Source organism: Triticum dicoccoides, chromosome 3A (genome assembly GCF_002162155.2).
Source record: "Triticum dicoccoides isolate Atlit2015 ecotype Zavitan chromosome 3A, WEW_v2.0, whole genome shotgun sequence".
NCBI classification, from domain to species: domain Eukaryota; kingdom Viridiplantae; phylum Streptophyta; class Magnoliopsida; order Poales; family Poaceae; genus Triticum; species Triticum dicoccoides.
Genome location: NC_041384.1, coordinates 205,099 through 222,220, shown reverse-complemented (window position 1 = coordinate 222,220; position 17,122 = coordinate 205,099).

Sequence of the window (17,122 nt, the reverse complement as noted above, 5' to 3'; positions counted from 1 at the left end):
TTTTGTCATGAGCCTTTGAATCCGGCATTGACTGTCGTGCTCTTCGGACTTTTGTCCTTAGTCCAGCGATGGTCCTTGTTGCGTCGCGTTTTTCCGTTTCTATCCCTAGTTTTGGATGTACTTGGGTCGCTGGTGCTGCGCCTTGCCAACCAGTTGTCCTCCCCTGCACAAAAGCGGGTCATGAGGCTTGTTAGTGCGGCCATTGTTCTTGGCTTTTCTTGGCCGAGGTGTCTGGCGAGCCATTCGTCTCAGACGTTATGCCTGAAAGCTGCTAAGGCTTCGGCGTTCGGACAGTCGACTATCTGATTCTTTTCAGTGAGGAATCTATTCTGCCGAGCTGATTCTCCGGGTTGTTGAGTTATGTGTCTGAGATCGTCTGCATCCGGAGGACGGACATAGGTCCCTTGAAAGTTTGCTCGGAAAGCATCCTCGAGCTCTTCCCAGCTTCCAATTGTATTTTCTGGAAGGCTTTTAAGCCAATGCCGGGCTGGCCCTTTAAGCTTAAGGTGTAGATATTTTATGGCGTGGAGATCATCTCCTCTAGCCATGTGTATGTGGAGGATATAATCCTTGATCCAGACTCCAGGGTATGTTGTTCCATCATATGCCTCTATGTTTACGGGTTTGAATCCCTCTGGGAATTCATAGTCCAGGACCTCATGGGTGAAACACAGGGGGTGTGCGGCGCCCCTGTATTTGGGTGTGCCGGATTCTGATGATGGCTTCATAGCGTTGCTTGCAAGAGCTTGCTTTCTTGGCCCGTAAATGGACCTGACTGGGCCATGATGCGAATCCTTAAGGGGGTCGCGTGCTGATTTAGGTGCGGCGCCGCTTGCCGCTTTATGGGGTCGCCTATCCGACCATGTGGCTTTTTCATTTTTTGATGCGAGGGCTCTAAGGCCTCTTCGTCGATCAGGTAGTAGCTTTCTTTTCGGATAGCTTTTAGTGCGGCGACTGTCGCCGTACTTATCTGTGGTATTGATTACCTTGCTCCATCTTATCCGAAGTGCATCTTCCGCTGTTTTTAGCTTCCGCTTCTGCTTTTTTAGGCTGCGTGCAGTTGCAACGAGCCTCTCATGGAGATTCTTCTGCTCCATAGGTTTATTTGGCGCGAGGTCGTCCGGAATGCCGTTTTCGCCGGGGGAGGGATGTTCGGTTTCTCTATCCGTGTTGCCCTGTTCGGACGGTTGCTCTAAGGCCTGCTCGTCGTCCGCCGGCTCGTCCTGCTCTATGGCTGGGTTTTTGTCGAGGCGGGGCTTGGGTCGGCGTTTACGCCGACGCTTTGATTGCTTTCTGGGGGGTCGATCTCCCGTCCCATCCCCTTTTTCCTCGTTGCCGCTTCCTTTAGGGGTATCCACCATGTACACATCGTGAGATGAGGTGGCTGTCCAATGCCCTGTGGGCGTTGGTTCGTTGGTATCTCCTGCATCGTCATCCATACTGTCGATGTCTCCGGACTCGAAGTTGAGCATGTCGCTTAAATTGTCGACCGTGGCTACCAAGTGGGTGGTGGGTGGGCTTTGAATTTCCTTGTCGTCCGCATCCCATCCTCGCTTACCGTAGTCCGGCCAGGGCTCTCCTGATAAAGAGAGAGACTTAAGAGAATTCAGGATGTCGCCAAAAGGCGAATGTTGAAAGATTTCTGCGGCGGTGAACTCCATTATCGGCTCCCAGTCGGATTCGATTGGCAGGGGCGCGGGGGTTCAGAGTCCGGGGTGGAGTCCGGACCCTTGGAGTCACGAGTTGTGCAGAGTGCGGGGCTAGCGTTCGGCTCGATCGCTTTTGGGATCGCAGCCCCTGAGGTGACGTCCAACCGCTCATCCTCAATTGGCGTTGTAGGCTCCGAGTCAATGGTCGGAACCGGTGCACGTGCGGCCTCCAAAGTGCTGTTCGGCGGCAGAGCTATATCATGCCCATTGAGACAGTGCGGCGCGCTTGGCTGTGGCTCGAATCCGTCGAAGATCAAGTCCCCGTGGATGTCGGCCGTGTAGTTTAGGCTTCCAAACCTGACCTGATGGCCAGGGGCGTAGCTTTTGATCTGCTCAAGGTGGCCAAGCGAATTGGCCCGTAGTGCGAAGCCGCCGAAGACGAAGATCTGTCCGGGGAGAAAAGTCTCACCCTGGACCGCATCGTTGTTGATGATCGAAGGAGCCATCGGGCCTAAAGGCGATGACACAGAGGAACTCTCAATGAAAGCACCAATGTCGGTGTCACAACCGGCGGATCTCGGGTAGGGGGTCCCGAACTGTGTGTCTAGGCCGGATGGTAACAGGAGACAGGGGACACTTTGTTTTACCCAGGTTCGGGCCCTCTCGATGGAGGTAATACCCTACTCCTGCTTGATTAATATTGATGATATGGGTAGTACAAGAGTAGATCTACCACGAGATCAAGGAGGCTAAACCCTAGAAGCTAGCCTATGGTATGATTGTTGTGTATGGAGTTGATCCTGTCCTACAGACTACAACCCTCCGGTTTATATAGGCACCGGATAGGGTTAGGGTTACACAGAGGCGGTTACAATGGTAAGAGATCTTGAATATCCGCATTGCCAAGCTTGCCTTCCACGCCAAGGAAAGTCCCATCCGGACACGGGACGAAGTCTTCAATCTTGTATCTTCATAGTCCAGGAGTCCGGCTGAAGGTATAGTCCGGCTACCCGAACACCCCCTAATCTAGGACTCCCTCACTCTCCCTGGCGCAGCCCTACCTCTCTTTCTCCTCATATCTCGCGGTGCTTGGCGAAGCCCTGCTGGATCACCATGTTCCTCCACCACCACCACGTCGTCGTGCTGCTGCTGGATGGAGTCTCCCCCAACCTCTCCTTCTCCCCTTGCTGGATCAAGGCGTAGGAGACGTCACCGGGCTGTACGTGTGTTGAACGCGGAGGTGTCGTCCGTTCGGCACTAGGATCTCCGGTGATTTGGATCACGACGAGTACGACTCCTTCAACCCCGTTCTCTTGAACGCTTCCGCTTAGCGATCTACAAGGGTATGTAGAAGCACTCGCCTTCCCCTCGTTGCTGGTTTCTCCATACATAGATCTTGGTGACACGTAGGAAAATTTTGAAATTCTGCAACGTTCCCCAACAGTGGCATCATGAGCTAGGTCTATGCGTAGTTTCTATGCACGAGTAGAACACAAAGTAGTTGTGGGCGTTGATTTTGTTCAATATGCTTACCGTTACTAGTCCAATCTTGATTGGGCGGCATTGTGGGATGAAGCGGCCCGGACCGACCTTACACATACTCTTACGTGAGACTGGTTCCACTGACTGACATGCACTAGTTGCATAAGGTGGCTAGCGGGTGTCTGTCTCTCCCACTTTAGTCGGATCGGATTCGATGAAAAGGGTCCTTATGAAGGGTAAATAGCAATTGGCATATCACGTTGTGGTTTTTGCGTAGCTAAGGAACGTAGTAATTTCAAAATTTTCCTATGCACACGCAAGATCATGATGATGAATAGCAACGAGAGGGGAGAGTGTGATCTACATACCTTGTAGATCGACAACGGAAGCATTTGGTTGATGTAGTCGTACGTCTCCACGGTCCGACCGATCAAGCACCGAAACTACGGCACCTCCGAGTTTTAGCACACGTTCAGCTCGATGACAATCCACGGACTCCGATCCAGCAAAGTGTCGGGGAAGAGTTCCGTCAGCACGATGGCGTGGTGACGATCTTGATGTACTACTGTCGCAGGGCTTCGCCTAAGCACCGCTACAATATTATCGAGGATTATGGTGGCAGGGGGCGCCACACACGGCTAAGAATAAGATCACGTGGATCAACTTGTGTGTCTCTAGGGTGCCTCTGCCTCAGTATATAAACGACCAAAGGGGGGAGGCCGGCCGGCCACATATGGCGCGCCAGGAGGAGTCCTACTCCCTCCGGGAGTAGGACTTCTCCCCCAATCCTAGTTGGAATAGGACTCGCGGAGGGGGGAAAAGAGAGAGAGGGGCCGGCCCCCTCTCCTTGTCCTATTCGGACCAAGGGAGTGGAGGGTCGCGCGGCCCATGTAGGGCTGCCTCTTCTTTTTTCCACTAAGGCCCATCATGGCCCATTTAGCTCCCGGGGGGTTCCGGTAACCTCCCGGTACTCCGGTAAAATTCCGATTTCACCCGGAACACTTCCGGTATCCAAACATAGGCTTCCAATATATCAATCTTTATGTCTCGACCATTTCGAGACTCCTCGTCATGTCCGTGATCACATCCGGGACTCCGAACAACCTTCGGTACATCAAAAATGCATAAACTCATAATATAACAGTCATCGTAACCTTAAGCGTGCGGACCCTACGGGTTCGAGAACAATGTAGACATGACCGAGACACGTCTTCAGTCAATAACCAATAGCGGGACCTGGATGCCCATATTGGCTCCTACATATTCTACGAAGATCTTTATCGGTCAGACCGCATAACAACATACGTTGTTCCCTTTGTCATCGGTATGTTACTTGCCCGAGATTCGATCGTCGGTATTCCAATACCTAGTTCAATCTCGTTACCGGCAAGTCTCTTTACTCGTTCTGTAATACATCATCCTGCAACTAACTCATTAGTTGCAATGCTTGCAAGGCTTTAAGTGATGTGCATTACCGAGAGGGCCCAGAGATACCTCTCCGACAATCGGAGTGACAAATCCTAATCTCGAAATACGTCAACCCAACATTTACCTTTGGAGACACCTGTAGAGCTCCTTTATAATCACCCAGTTACGTTGTGACGTTTGGTAGCACACAAAGTGTTCCTCCGGCAAACGGGAGTTGCATAATCTCATAGTCATAGGAACATGTATAAGTCATGAAGAAAGCAATAGCAACATACTAAACGATCGGGTGCTAAGCTAATGGAATGGGTCATGTCAATCAGATCATTCAACTAATGATGTGATCCCGTTAATCAAATAACAACTCTTTGTCAATGGTTAGGAAACATAACCATCTTTGATTAATGAGCTAGTCAAGTAGAGTCATACTAGTGACACTTTGTTTGTCTATGTATTCACACAAGTATTATGTTTCCGGTTAATACAATTCTAGCATGAATAATAAACATTTATCATGATATAAGTAAATAAATAATAACTTTATTATTGCTTCTAGGGCATATTTCCTTCAATTATGTTGTAGATCAATAGCTCGCGTTGTTGCTTCCCTGTGTTTATTTTGATATGTTCCTAGAGAAAATTATGTTGAAAGATGTTAGTAGCAATGATGCGGATTGGATCCATGATCTGAGGTTTATCCTCATTGCTGCACAGAAGAATTTATGTCCTTGATGCACCGCTAGGTGACGGACCTATTGTAGGAGCAGATGCAGACGTTATGAACATTTGGCTAGCTCAATATGATGACTACTTGATAGTTTAGTGCCCCATGCTTAATGGCTTAGAATCGGGACTTCAAAGACGTTTTGAACGTCATGGAGCATATGAGATGTTCCAGGAGTTGAAGTTAATATTTCAAGCAAATACCCGAGTTGAGAGATATGAAGTCTCCAACAAAGTTCTATAGCTAAAATATGGAGGAGAATCGCTCAACTAGTGAGCATGTGCCCAGATTGTCTGAGTACTACAATCGCTTGAATCAAGTGGGAGTTAATCTTCCAGATAAGATAGTGATTGACAGAATTCTCTAGTCACCATCACCAAGTTAGTAGAACTTCGTGATGAACTATGATATGCAAGGGATAACGGAAACGATTCCCAAGCTCTTCGTAACGCGGAAATTGACGAAGGTAGAAATTGAGAAAAACATCAAGTGTTGATGGTAGACAAGACCACTAGTTTCAAGAAAAGGGCAGAGGGAAGAAGGGGAACTTCAAGAAGAACAGCAAGCAAGTTGCTGCTCAAGTGAAGAAGCCCAAGTCTGGTCCTAAGCCTGAGACCAAGTGTTTCTACTGCAAAGGGACTGGTCACTGGAAGCGGAACTACCCCAAGTGATTGGCAGATAAGAAGGATGGCAAAGTGAACATAAGTATATTTGATATACATGTTATTGATGTGTACTTTACTAGTGTTTATAGCAACCCCTCAGTATTTGATACTAGTTCAGTTGCTAAGATTAGTAACTCAAAACGGGAGTTGCAGAATAAACAGAGACTAGTTAAGGGTGAAGTGACGATGTGTGTTGGAAGTGGTTCCAAGATTGATATGATCATCATCGCACACTCCCTATACTTTCGGGATTAGTGTTGAACCGGAATAAGTGTTATTTGGTGTTTGCGTTAAGCATGAATATGATTTGATCATGTTTATTGTAATACGGCTATTCATTTGAGTAAGAGAATAAATTGTTGTTCTGTTTACATGAATAAAACCTTATATGGTTACACACCCAATGAAAATAGTTCGTTGGATCTCGATCGTAGTGATACACATAATCATAATATTGAAACCAAAAGATGCAAAGTTAATAATGATAGTGCAACTTATTTGTGGCACTACCATTTAGGTCATATTGGTGTAAAGCGCATGAAGAAACTCCATGCTGATGGGCTTTTGGAATCACTTAATTATGAATCAGTTGATGCTTGCGAACCATGCCTCATGGGCAAGATGACTAAGACTCTATTCTTCGGAACAATGGAGCGAGCAACAGATTTGTTGGAAATCATACATACTGATGTATGTGGTCCGATGAATATTGAGGCTCGCGACAAGTATCATTATTTTCTGACCTTCACAAATGATTTGAGCAGATATGGGTATATCTACTTAATGAAACACAAGTCTGAAATATTTGAAAAGTTCAAAGAATTTCAGAGTGAAGTGGAGAATCATCGTAACAAGAAAATAAAAGTTTCTACGATATGATCGCAGAGGTAAAATATTTGAGTTACGAGTTTGGTCTTCAGTTAAAACAATGTGAAATAGTTTTACTACTCACGCCACCTGGAACACCACAGCATGATGGTGTGTCTGAACATTATAACCGTACTTTATTAGATATGGTGCGATCTATGATGTCTCTTTTCGATCTACCACTATCTTTTTGGGGTTATGCATTAAAGACAGCTGCATTCACGTTTAAAAGGGCACCATCTAAGTCCGTTGAGATGACACAATCTGAACTGTGGTTTGGCAAGAAACCAAAGTTGTCGTTTCTTAAAGTTTGGGATTGTGACGCTATATGAAAAAGTTTCATCCTGATAAGCTCAAACCCAAATCGGAGAAATATGTCTTCATAGGATACCCAAAGGAGACTGTTGGGTACACCTTCTATCACAAATTCGAAAGCAAGACTTTTGTTGCTAAATTCGGAGTTTTTCTAGAGAAGGAGTTTCTCTCGAAAGAAGTGAGTGGGAGGAAAGTAGAACTTGATAAGGTAATTGTACCTTCTCCCTTATTGGAAAGTAGTTCATCACAGAAATCTGTTCCTGTGGCTACTACACCAATTAGTGAGGAAGCTAATGATGATGATCATGTAACTTCAGATCAAGTTACTACCGAATCTCGTAGGTAAACCAGAGTGAGATCCGCACCAGAGTGGTACGGTAATCCTGTTCTGGAGGTCATGCTACTTGACCATGACGAACCTACGAACTATGAAGAAGCGATGGTGAGCCCAGATTCCGCAAAATGGCTTGAGGCCATGAAATCTGAGATGGGATCCATGTATGAGAACAAAGTATGGACTTTGGTTGACTTGCCCGATGATCGGCAAGCAATTGAGAATAAATGGATCTTCAAGAGGAAGACGGACGCTGATAGTAGTGTTACTATCTACAAAGCTAGAATTGTCGCAAAAGGTTTTCGACAAGTTCAAGGTGTTGACTATGATGAGAGTTTCTCACTCGTATCTATGCTTAAGTCTGTCCGAATTATGTTAGCAATTGCCGCATTTTATGAAATCTGGCAAATGGATAAACAAAACTGCATTCCTTAATAGATTTATTAAAGAAGAGTTGTATATGATACAACCAGAAGGTTTTGTCAATCCTAAAGGTGCTAACAAAATATGCAAGCTCCAGCAATCCATCTATGGACTGGCGCAAGCATCTCGGAGTTGGAATATACACTTTGATAAGTTGATCAAAGCATATAGTTTTATACAGACTTGCGATGAAGCCTGTATTTACAAGAAAGTGAGTGGGAGCACTACAACATTTCTGATAAGTATATGTGAATGACATATTGTTGATCGGAAATAATATAGAATTATTCTGCAAAGCATAAAGGAGTGTTTGAAAGGAGTTTTTCAAAGAAAGACCTAGGTGAAGCTGCTTACATATTGAGTATCAAGATCTATAGAGATAGATCAAGACACTTGATAAGTTTTTTCAATGAGTACATACCTTGACAAGATTTTGAAGTAGTTCAAAATGGAACAGTCAAAGAAAAGGTTTCTTGCCTGTGTTACAAGGTGTGAAGTTGAGTAAGACTCAAAGCCCGACCACGGCAGAAGATAGAAAGAGAATGAAAGTCATTCCCTATGCCTCAGCCATAGGTTCTATAAAGTATGCCATGCTGTATACCAGATCTATTGTATGCCCTACCACTAAGTTTGGCAAGGGGGTATGATAGTGATCTAGGAGTAGATCACTGGACAGCGGTCAAAATTATCCTTAGTGGAATAAGGATATGTTTCTTGATTATGGAAGTGAAAAAAGGTTCGTCGTAAAGGGTTACGCCGATGCAAGTTTTGACACTAATCTAGATGACTCTAAGTCTCGGTCTAGATACATATTGAAAGTGGGAGCAATTAGCTAGAGTAGCTCCATGCAGAGCATTGTTGACATAGAAATTTGCAAAATACATGCGGATCTGAATGTGGCAGACCCGTTGACTAAGATTCTCTCACAAGCAAAACATGATCACACCTTAGTACTCCTTGGGTGTTAATCACATAGCGATGTGAACTAGATTACTGAATCTAGTAAACCCTTTGGGTGTTGGTCACATGGCGATTTGAACTATGGGTGTTAATCACATGATGATGTGAACTATTGACGTTAATCACATGGTGATGTGATCTAGATTACTGACTCTAGTGCAAGTGGGAGACTGACGGAAATATGCCCTAGAGGCAATAATAAAGTTATTATTTATTTCCTTATTTCATGATAAATGTTTATTATTCATGCTAGAATTGTATTAACCAGAAACATGATACATGTGTGAATACATAGACAAACAGAGTGTCACTAGTATGCCTCTACTTGACTAGCTCGTTAATCAAAGATGGTTATGTTTCCTAACCATGGACAAAGAGTTGTTATTTGATTAACGGGATCACATCATTAGTTGAATGATCTGATTGACGTGACCCATTTCATTAGCTTAGCACCCGATCGTTTAGTATGTTGCTATTGCTTTCTTCATGACTTATACATGTTCCTATGACTATGAGATTATGCAACTCCCGTTTGCCGGAGGAACACTTTGTGTGCTACCAAACATCACAAAGTAACTGGGTGATTATAAAGGAGTACTACAGGTGTCTCCAAAGGTACATGTTGGGTTGGCGTATTTCGAGATTAGGTTTTGCCACTCCGATTGTCGGAGAGGTATCTCTGGGCCCTCTCGGTAATGCACATCACTTAAGCCTTGCAAGCATTGCAACTAAATGAGTTAGTTGCGAGATGATGTATTACAGAACGAGTAAAGAGACTTGCCGGCAACGAGATTGAACTAGGTATTAGAATACCGACGATCGAATCTCGGGCAAGTAACATACCGATGACAAAGGGAACGACGTATGTTGTTATGCGGTCTGACCGATAAAGATCTTCGTAGAATATGTAGGAGCCAATATGGGCATCCAGGTCCCGCTATTGGTTATTGACCGGAGACGTGTCTCGGTCATGTCTACATTGTTCTCGAACCCGTAGGGTCCGCACGCTTAAGGTTACGATGACTGTTATATTATGAGGTTATGCATTTTGATGTACCGAAGGTTGTTCGGAGTCCCGGATGTGATCACGGACATGACGAGGAGTCTCGAAATGGTCGAGACATAAAGATTGATATATTGGAAGCCTATGTTTGGATACCAGAAGTGTTCCGAGTGAAATCGGGATTTTACCGGAGTACCGGGAGGTTACCGGAACCCCCCGGGAGCTAAATGGGCCATGATGGGCCTTAGTGGAAAAAAGAAGAGGCAGCCCTACATGGGCCGCGCGCCCCTCCACTCCCTTGGTACGAATAGGACAAGGAGAGGGGGCCGGCCCCTCTCTCTCTTCCCCCCTCCGCGAATCCTATTCCAACTAGGATTGGGGGGGGGGGAATCCTACTCCCAGAGGGAGTAGGACTCTCCTGGCGCGCCCTCCTTGGCCGGCCAGCCTCCCCCCTCTAGTCCTTTATATACGGAGGCAGGAGCACCCCAGAGACACACAAGTTGATCCACGTGATCTATTCCTTAGCCGTGTGCGGCACCCCCAGCCACCATAGTCCTCGATAATATTGTAGCGATGCTTAGGCGAAGCCCTGCAGCAGTAGTACGTCAAGATCGTCACCACGCCGTCGTGCTGACGGAACTCTTCCCCGACACTTTGCTGGATCGGAGTCCGGGGATCGTCATCGAGCTGAACGTGTGCTAGAACTCAGAGGTGCCGTAGTTTTGGTGCTTGATCGGTCGGATCGTGAAGATGTACGACTACATCAACCAAACGCTTCTGTTGTCGATCTACTAGGTATGTAGATCATACTCCCCCTCTCGTTGCTATGCATCACCATGATCTTGCGTGTGCGTAGGAATTTTTTTGAAATTACTACGAAACCCATCAGTAATTACTTTACTTTATTGCTAACCGGTAGCCATAGTAGTAGAAGTAATAAGTTGGCGAGACAACTTCATGGAGACACAATGATGGAGATCATGGTGTCATGCCGGTGACGATGATGATCATGGAGCCCCGAAGATGGAGATCAAAAGGAGCAATATGATATTGGCCATATCATGTCACTATTTGATTGCATGTGATGTTTATCATGTTTATACATCTTATTTGCTTAGAATGACGGTAGCTTAAATAAGATGATCCCTCACTAAAATTTCAAGAGAAGTGTTGTCCCTAACTGTGCACCATTGCGAAAGTTCGTCGTTTCGAAGCACCACGTGATGATCGGGTGTGATAGATTCTTACGTTCGAATACAACGGGTGTTGACGAGCCTAGCATGTACAGACATGGCCTCGGAACACATGCAAAACACTTAGGTTAACTTGACGAGCCTAGCATGTACAGACATGGCCTCGGAACACAAGAGACCGAAAGGTCGAGCATGAGTCGTATGGTAGATACGATCAACATGAAGATGTTCACCAATGATGACTAGTCCGTCTCACGTGATGATCGGACACGACTTAGTTGACTCGGATCATGTAATCACTTAGATGACTAGAGGGATGTCTATCTGAGTGGGAGTTCATAAGATGAACTTGTTTATCCTAAACATAGTCAAAAGGATTTTGCAAATTATGTCATAGCTCGCGCTTTAGTTCTACTGTTTAGATATGTTCCTAGAGAAAAATTAGTTGAAAGTTGATACTAGCAATTATGCAGATAGTAGAAGGCTTATGTCCTTAATGCACCGCTCAGTGTGCTGAACCTCGAATGTCGTCTATGGATGTTGCGAACATCTGACATACACATTTTGATGACTACATGATAGTTCAGTGCGTAATGCTAAATGGTTTAGAATTGAGGCACCAAAGATGTTTTTGAAACATCGCAGAACATATGAGATGTTCCAAGGACTGAAATTGGGATTTCAGGCTCGTGCCCACGTCAAGAGGTATAAGACCTCCGATGATTTTCTTAGCCTGCATAATAAGTGAGAAAAGCTCAATCTTGAGCTTGTGCTCAGATTGTCTGAGTACAACAATCGCTTGAATCGAGTGGGAGTTGATCTTCCAGATGAAATAGTGATGGTTCTCCAAAGTCACTGCCACCAAGCTACTAGAGCTTCGTGATGAACTATAACATATCGGGAATAGATATGATCCTTGAGCTATTCGCGACACCGCGAAAGTAGAAATCAAAAGGGAGCATCAATCGTTGATGGTTAGTAAACCACTAGTTTCAAGAAGGGCAAGGGCAAGAAAGGGATACTTCATGGAACAACAAATCAGTTGCTGTTCTAGTGAAGAAACCCAAAGTTGAACCCAAGCCCGAGACTAAGTGCTTCTGTAATAAAGGGAACAGTCACTGAAGCAGAACCACCCTAGATACTTGGTAGATGAGAAGGCTGGCAAGGTCAACAGAAGTATATTGGATATGCATTATAATGTGTACTTTACTAGTACTCCTAGTAGCACCAAGGTATTAGATACCAGTTCGGTTGCTAAGTGTTAGTAACTCAAAACAAAAGGCTACGGAATAAACGGAGACTAGCTAAAAGGTGAGATGACGATATGTGTTGGAAGTATTTCCAAGGTTGATCAAATATCGTACGCTCCCTCTACCATCGAGATTGGTATTAAAACCTAAATAATTGTTATTTGGTGTTTGCGTTGAGCATAGACATGATTGGATTATGTCTATCACAATACGGTTATTCATTTAAGGAGAATAATGGTTACTCTGTTTATTTGAATAATACCATCCCGATCGTAGTGATACACATTTTCATGCCAAAGGTATAAGATAGTAATGATAGTACCACACAAATGTGGCACTGCAATTTGAGTCATATTGGTATAAAACGCATGAAGAAGCTCCATGTTGATGGATCTTTGGACTCACTCATTTTTGAAAGGATCGAGACATGCGAACCATGTTTGTTGGTGGATATGCATGAAGAAACTCTATACAGATGGATCGTTTGGACTCACTTGATTTTGAATCACTTGAGACATGCAAATCATACCACATGAGCAAGATGACTGAAAAGCCTCGTTTTCAGTAAGATGGAACAAGAAAGCAACTCGTTGGAAGTAATACATTTTGATGTGTGCAGTCCAATGAGTGCTGAGGCACACAGTGGATATCGTTATATTCTTACTTCACAGATGATTTAAGTAGATACTGAATATATTTACTTGATGAAACACAAGTCTGAATTATTGAATGGTTCAAGCAATTTCAGAGTGAAGTTGAAGATCTTCGTGACAAGAGGATAAAATGTCTATGATATGATCGTAGAAAGGAATATCTGAGTTACGAGTTTGGCACACAATTAAGACACTGTGGAAATTGTTTCACAACTAATACCGCCTGGAACACCATAGTGTGATGGTGTGTCCGAACATCATAGTTGCACCCTATTGGATATGGTGCGTATCATGATGTCTCTTATCGAATTACCACTATCGTTCATGGGTTAGGCATTAGAGACAACCGCACTCACTTTAATAGGGCACCACGTAATTCCATTGAGACGAAACCATTTGAACTATGGTTTGGAGAAACCTGAGTTGTCGTTTCTTAAAAGTTTGGGGCTGCGACGCTTATGTGAAAAAGTTTCAAGTTGATAAGATCGAACCCAAAGCGGATAAAATGCATCTTCATAGGACACCCAAAACAGTTGGGTATACCTCCTAATTCAGATCCGAAAGCAATAGGGATTGTTTCTGGAATCGGGTCCTTTCTCGAGGAAAGGTTTCTCTCGAAAGAATTGAGTGGGAGGATGGTGGAGACTTGATGAGGTTATTGAACCGTCACTTCAACTAGTGTATAGCAGGGCACAAAGAGTTGTTCCTGTGGCACCTACACCAATTGAAGTGGAAGCTTATGATATTGATCATGAGACTTCGGATCAAGTCACTCCCAAACCTCGTAGGACGACAAGGATGCGTACTACTTCAGAGTGGTACGTAATCCTGTCTTGGAAGTCATGTTGCTAGACAACAATGAACCTACGAGCTATGGAGAAGCGATGGTGGGCCCGGATTCCGATAAATGCCTCGAGGCCATAAAATCCGAGAGAGGATCCATGTATGAAAACAAAGTGTAGACTTTGGCAGAACGGCTCGATGGTCGTAAGGCTGTTGAGTATAGATGGATTTTGAAAGGAAGACGGACAATGATGGTAAATGTCACCATTAAGAAAGCTCGACTTGTCATTAAGATGTTTCCCGACAAGTTCAAGGAGTTGACTACGGTGAGACTTTCTCACTCGTAGCGATGCTAAGAGTCTGTTGGAATTATATTAGTAGTTACTGCATTGTTTATGAAATCTTGCAGATAGGATGTCAAAAACCATTGTTTCCTCACGATTTTCTTGAGGAAAGGTTGTATGTGATACAACCAGAAGGTTTTAACAATCCTGAAAGATGCTAACAAGTATGCAAAGCTCTAGCAATCCTTCTAAGGACTGGAGTAAGCATCTCGGAGTTGGAATATACGCTTTGATGATTTTGGGTTTATACAAAGTTTATGAGAAACTTGTATTTCCAAAGAAGTGAGTGGGAGCACTATAGAATTTCCGATGAGTATATGTTGTTAACATATTGTTGATCAGAAATGATGTAGAATTTCTGGAAAGCATGCAGAGTTATTTGAAAAGTGTTTTTCAATGGAAAACCTAGATTAGGCTACTTGAGTATTGAGCATTAAGATCTATAAGGATAGATCAAAATGCTTAATAGTACTTTCAAATGAATACATATAGTGACAAGATTTTGAAGGAGTTCAAAATGGATCGGCAAAGAAGGAGTTCTTGGCTGTGTTATAAGGTGTGAACATTGAGTAAGACTCAAAACCTGACTGCGGCAGAATAGAGATAAAGGACGAAGGTCGTCCCCTATGCTTTAGATGTAGGCTCTACAGTATGCTATGCTGTGTACCACACCTGAAGTGTGCCTTGCCATGAGACAGTCAAGGGGTACAAGAGTGATCCAAGAATGGATCACAGGACAGCGATCAAAGTTATCCTTAGTAACTAGTGGACTAAGGAATTTTCTCGATTATGGAGGTGGTAAAAGAGTTCGTCCTAAAGGGTTACACCGATGCAAACTTTGACACTAATCCAGATTATTCTGAGTAGTAAACTGGATTCGTATAGTAGAACAGTTATTTGGAATAGCTCCAAATAGAACGTGGTAGCTGCATTTGGGAGATGACATAGAGATTTGTAAAGCACACACGGATCTGAAAGATTCAGACCCGTTGACTATAACATCTCTCACAAGCATAACATGATCAAACCTAGAACTCATCGAGTGTTAATCACATGGTAATGTGAACTAGATTATTGACTCTAGTAAACTCTTTAGGTGTTAGTCACATGGGGATGTGACCTTGAGTGTTAATCGCATAGCGATGTGAACTGGATTATTGACTCTAGTGCAAGTGGGAGACTGTTGGAAATATGCCCTAGAGGCAATAATAAATTATTTATTATTATATTTCCTTGTTCATGATAATCGTTTATTATCCATGCTAGAATTGTATTGATAGGAAACTCAGATACATGTGTGGATACATAGACAACACCATGTCCCTAGTAAGCCTCTAGTTGACTAGCTCCTTGATCAATAGATGGTTACGGTTTCCTGACCATGGACATTGGATGTCATTGATAACGGGATCAAATCATTAGAAGAATGATGTGATGGACAAGACCCAATCCTAAGCATAGCACAAGATCGTGTAGTTCGCATGCTAAAGCTTTTCTAATGTCAAGTATCATTTCCTTAGACCATGAGATTGTGCAACTCCCGGATACCGTAGGAATACTTTGGGTGTGTCAAACGTCACAACGTAACTGGGTGGCTATAAAGGTGCACTACGGGTATCTCCGAAAGTGTCTGTTGGGTTGGCACGAATCAAGACTGGGGTTTGTCACTCCGTGTGACGGAGAGGTATCTCTGGGCCCACTCGGTAGGACATCATCATAATGTGCACAATGTGATCAAGGAGTTGATCACGGGATGATGTGTTACGGAACGAGTAAAGAGACTTGCCGGTAACGAGATTGAACAAGGTATCGGGATACCGACGATCGAATCTCGGGCAAGTATCATACCGATGGACAAAGGGAATTGAATACGGGATTGATTGAATCCTCGACATCGTGGTTCATCCGATGAGATCATCGTGGAACATGTGGGAGCCAACATGGGTATCCAGATCCCGCTGTTGGTTATTGACCGGAGGACGTCTCGGTCATGTCTGCATGGTTCCCAAACCCGTAGGGTCTACACACTTAAGGTTCGATGACGCTAGGGTTATAAAGGAAGTTTGTATGTGGTTACCGAATGTTGTTCGGAGTCCTGGATGAGATCCCGGATGTCACGAGGAGTTCCGGAATGGTCCGGAGGTAAAGATTTATATATGGGAAGTCCTGTTTTGGTCACCGGAAAAGTTTCGGGTTTTATCGGTAACGTACCGGGACCACCGGGAGGGTCCCGGGGTCCACCAAGTGGGGCCACAAGTCCCGGAGGGCTGAATGGGCCAAGTGTGGGAGGGGACCAGCCCCAGGTGGGCTGGTGCGCCCCCCCACAAGGCCCCAAGGCGCCTAAGGGGAGGAGGGGGGCAAACCCTAAGGGCAGATGGGCCTTAGGGCCCATGCCTAGTGCGCCTCCCTCTTCCCCTCCACTTGGCCGCCACCCTAGATGGGATTGGGGCTGGCCGCCGCCCCTAGTGTGGAACCCTAGGTGGGGCGCACCCCTCCCTCTCCCCTATATATACTTGAGGACTTGGGGCTGCCAACAGATGAGTTTCTGACCTCTCCCTGGCGCAGCCCTACCTCTCTTTCTCCTCATATCTCGCGGTGCTTGGCGAAGCCCTGCTGGATCACCACGCTCCTCCACCACCACCACGCCGTCGTGCTGCTGCTGGATGGAGTCTTCCCCAACCTCTCCTTCTCCCCTTGCACTAGTAGAAAACAGGGCTTTGGTCCAGGCCGGGTCAGCCCATTAGTCCTGGTTCAGTCCAGAACCGGGACCAATGGGGGCATTGGTCCCGGTTCGTGAGCCCAGGGGGGCGGCCGGGCCACGTGGGCCATTGGTCCCGGTTCATCTGGACCTTTTGGTCCTGGTTGGTGGGATGAACCGGGACCAATGGGCCTCGCTCCTGGCCCACAACCATTGGTCCCGGTTCGTGCCTCAAACCGGGACTAAATATTAGACCTTTGGTCCCGGTTTGAGGCACGAACCAGGACTAATGGGGTTGAGACCTTTAGTCCCGGTTCGTGCCATGAACCGGTACTAAAGGTCCCATTTTCAAAC